Source organism: Sinocyclocheilus anshuiensis, unplaced genomic scaffold (assembly GCF_001515605.1).
Source record: "Sinocyclocheilus anshuiensis isolate Anshui unplaced genomic scaffold, SAMN03320099.WGS_v1.1 scaffold773, whole genome shotgun sequence".
Classification (NCBI taxonomy): Eukaryota; Metazoa; Chordata; class Actinopteri; order Cypriniformes; family Cyprinidae; genus Sinocyclocheilus; species Sinocyclocheilus anshuiensis.
In genome coordinates, this window is record NW_015539930.1 from 2,105,165 (window position 1) to 2,109,658 (window position 4,494).

The following is a 4,494-nucleotide window of genomic DNA, read 5'->3' on the forward strand; positions in this document are numbered from 1 at the left end:
AAGAGCTTGTAACACTCCAAAGAGAAAAGAAAACTTGAAATCGCATCATATGACCCCTTAAAGAAATTTCTTAAGATAAATTTTCATAAGAAAGTTTGTAAGAATGTTCCTAAGTGCAATTCTTGAAAAAAACAAGAATATATGCTGAATGCTTCTGAAAATAATATTGTAATTATAAAATTAAAAAATGAGGTCCCTATTTGACTTTTGTGGAGTTGTTACTGAATTTCTAACTCAGCAAAAAGTCAAGTCATGCATAATTTTGAATACGAAAACTTTTTTTTTTTAAATATGTATTACATTTTTTGCATTATTTGAATGAAATTTCCTTGTACACATAAACTGTCACGGTTCACTACTGTGAGGAGCTTGGAGATGAAGGAGCGAGGAGACGGGGAGTGGAATTCAAACATATAGATTTTAATCACATCCAGGGAACAAGGAAAACACACGTAGCAAGGGTAGACATATACAGACATTCATAATACCGGACGCCGAACTAGTAACATGGAACACTATTTATACAAATGACATGACGATGGGATGACGAGACACACCTGGGATCAATAGAACTGAGAAGGGGACACCTGGAACAAAATAAGGACAGGAACGGGAAGGACCAAATATGAGCATTGAAACACATGGGGAGCAAAACACACACAAAACATGGAACAGCGTCTGACATTACTCCCCAGCCTCCAAGGGTGGGCACCCTGGAGGCTGGTGCAGGAATGGGACACGGGGAATACCTCCAGGGCGGATCAGACAGTCCAGGGTGCCAGGGCGGCACAGGGAGCTCAGGGGCCATGGTGGAGCAGGGAGCTCGGGGCGCCATGGCGGAGCAGGCAGTTCAGGAAGCCATGGCGGAGCAGATAGTTCAGGAGGCCATGGCTGGACGGCCTCCGTGGCCTTGGCCTCGTCGCTCGGCCAGGCCACAACAGACGGACCCATACTACCCCAAAAAATCCTTGGAGAGAATATTGTCTTTAGAGGCCCGCCGTAGGCCTAACTCGGGAACTGTGGCCCTCCCTGGGCTTGACTTGGGGACTGGAGCCCTCCTTGGGCTGGACATGGGAACTGAAGCCCTTTCTGTGATAGACACGGGGACTGGAACGTTCTCTGGGCTAAACTCGGGGACTGGAGCCCTTTCTGTGCTAGACATGGGGACTGAAACCTTCTCTGGGCTAAACTCGGGGACTGGAGCCCTCACTGGGCTAGACTCGGGGACTGGAACCCTCTCTGGGCTAAACTCGGGGACTGGAGCCCTCTGTGGGCTAAACTCGGGGACTGGAGCCTTCTCTGGGCTAAACACGGGAACAGGAGCCCTCCGTGGGCTAAACTCAGGAACAGGAGCCCTCCGTGGGCTAAACTCGGGAACAGGAGCCCTCCTTGGGCATGATTCGGGGGCTGGAGCCCACACTGGAGCGAGCTCTGGAGTGAGCTGCGGCCGGCAGGCTTGACTGAGGAACGCCCGGCGGACTTGACTTAGGAGCGGCCAGCGGAGGGGTTCCGGATCAGGATCGGAGGCTCTCCAGACACCGGATGACCGCCTCCTTCCAGTCGAGGTTGGTGGTGTCTGGGAGTTCCGCGGGGCGTTGATATGTGATCCCGAGCCGGAACAGGGTCTCCCCATCGAGGGAGCTGGCGAGGGCAAGCGGCACGAATGCCCTCGCGTAGGTGATCGGGTCATGGCTCGCCTGAGCCACGGCGATGAACATCGCTCGTTCCTCCATTAAAGCGGGGAGAAACAAACAGGAAAACAAAACACTTTTCAAAAACGATAAACAAACATGGGGAGAAGGGGCGCCGCTTACTGTCACAGTCCGGTATTCTGTCACGATTCGCTACTGTGAGGAGCGAGATGAAGGAGCGAGGAGCCGAGGAGTGGAATTTAAACATATAGATTTTAATCACATCCAGGGAACAAGGAAAACACACGTAGCAAGGGTAGACATATACAGACATTCACAATACCGGACACCGAACTGATAACATGGAACACTATTTATACAAATGACATGATGATGGGATGACGAGACACACCTGGTATCAATAGAACTGAAAAGGGGACACCTGGAACAAATAAGGACAGGAACGGGAAGGACCAAATATGGGCATGGAACAGAGTCTGACACCTCTTATATGTCAAAAGATCAAGGGAATTTTGATTTCTCAGTTCATGACCCCTTTAACTACAGATGATCCATTGGTGAACAAGTGATATAAAGCTAAATTTCTCCAATCTGTTCTGATGAAGAAACAAACTCATGAACATCCTGGATGGCCTGAGTACATTTTCAACAAACTTAAATTTTTGGGAGAACTATTACTTAGTAGTTTGGCATAATCTTTATTCTAAAAAAATCTTACAATACAATACTGCTTATTTTATTAATATTTTATCAACTTTTGTCAGCCAAATCAAGTAATTTATGAACATTTATCAGCTCGTTTACTCCTAAACCTGAAAGAATATAACGGTCAAGGTTGTCACGCCTATTGACTGTTTGTCTTGAAATCTCACTCCCTCCCTTGTGTCATGGCCAACTCCTTCTGATTTTTCAACAGCTATGTTTTACAGAGTAACATTAAGGGAACATTTTTTTAACACAATGACTAAGGATTAATTTTATATCTTTTCATAGTGTTAAATCAATTAAATTAACCCTCAGCAGTCTATTATAGCCTACCTGCACAGAGCTATCCATAAGCATTCCCATTCACTTTAATGGTAGTTGATCTGCAGGTGGAATGCTTCAGCCCTGGATGTACACAAACTGGATACTGTCATCTTTGCTTCAGTGGCTCTCAGTTCCAGAAGCTCTCCAAAAACCTGGAAATGGTAAAACATCTACTAAAACTTCTGTTACTTTCATCCAACTAGTTCAAATTTGTATTTGTATTTCTAAGTACATGAGATCAACAATATAATGTAAGTAATATCGACGGATTCATTTTAGATATCTGAAACTAAACACAAAGTGACGACAAGCTATCGAATCTGAATACAATATTAAATGTCACTTCCACAGACTATACTGACAAATCTATTATATTTACAAAATCCAAGTTGTGAAAACATACAAAAATAGCCTACCTCTCAAAGAAAATAACGTCACAATCAGACGATCATACATAAAACCAAGCCCTGCTATGTCCCTGTCGAACCAGCTAGTCAAACTTTCATTATTAGTCTGTAATTATCGACTTTATAGAATTACATGCATCCAAATAAATACCTCACCCGTGAAAGCGTTTCTTTCCCTTTCTCCCCTTGCCCGTATGTTGCGACTAAACCCGCGAGTTTCACTTCATCATTGACATCACATGGCGTAAGGAATGAGTCAGTACTTGTTGGACACTCTGTTGTAATAGAGGAATATTTATCATGACATTTTTACACACATTATTTTCTCACTTGGAAACTTGATGTGGATCCATTAACGTCAAGCATTGGTCTCTGCAGCAAAGGAGTGCTGAGCGTGTCAAAAGTTACCGCAGTGGGGTTACTCCAGTTTGCCGAGTATGAAGATTGGCAGGGGAAAATAAATAAATAAGCGTCATGCTTTTGGTTTAAGATCCTCTCAGCAGTGGCGCAAAACAGGGTATGCATGCAGTATAGACGGTTTCATCGGGCGCACGCACCTGGCCCGAAGTTAACTTCCGGTATGTGTTTGTTTATCAGTCTGGCTATGGCGCCGGCTACAAATGCAGTTAAAGTTAAGGTGAATAGACTACGAGGCTGAATTCAGCTTCTTATTCGCAGCTTCTTATTGACGCTAGCCGTTCCACCTTAAAAACGCGACGCTTCCGCATTTCTTAGCTTCTTATTCCGTCTCTATTTGTGTCTCTTTTTCAGAAACGAACAATAAACTATTTTAAAATGTAAATAACACTAAGATAAGAGTGGAAACGGGCTATCAACATTAAATCTAATTACATTATACGGTAATTATTGAACGTGCATGTCATCCTTTGAGTGCAGTAATGAATATATTTTTTTATTTAGCCTCTTATGAAGAGTTCATATGACCCAGCACCTGTGAATTGAGGACTCCAGATACAAAATCATGACATTTTCATTGCTTTAAAATGCACACAAAGTTTGCTTAAATGCATATATGGTATTTGTAAATACTATAATTTTTACTAGACTTCAACTGTTCTTTCTGATACCCACTCCTATAAAGACTATATATATATATATCAGACATGTTTACTGTACCATTTAGAAGATGGACCTATATATATATGACATATGTAATTATACAGTTGAATAGGCCATTGCACTGATTGCCCAATTGGAGGCGCAAAATCTCAGCTGTCCTTGAGGGTGCGTTAAAAGTTTCATTAGAGGCTTTAATGTCTGAAAAGATTCAGACATCTTTATGGTACCATTTTGAAATTATGGACCTATACATTTTACATATATGACAATATAGACTTGAGCTATTGCATTCATGACATTTTTAAGCATTTTTAAGTTATGGACCC

The 4,494-nt window shown here is 42.8% G+C and overlaps 1 protein-coding gene across 1 annotated transcript in view; it reads right to left on the bottom strand.

Annotated features, from left to right (window-relative positions):
- Nucleotides 1-3,588, bottom strand: part of LOC107686860 (uncharacterized) — a 21,723-nt gene extending 18,135 nt beyond the window's left edge. The window contains exons 1-2 of the mRNA XM_016484011.1: nt 3,098-3,588; nt 2,691-2,833 (exon numbers count right to left, since the gene is read on the bottom strand). The gene's annotated coding sequence lies outside the window, so the exon portion shown is untranslated. The remainder of the gene's footprint in view (nt 1-2,690; nt 2,834-3,097) is intronic.
- Between the last annotated feature and the right edge of the window lie 906 nt (nt 3,589-4,494).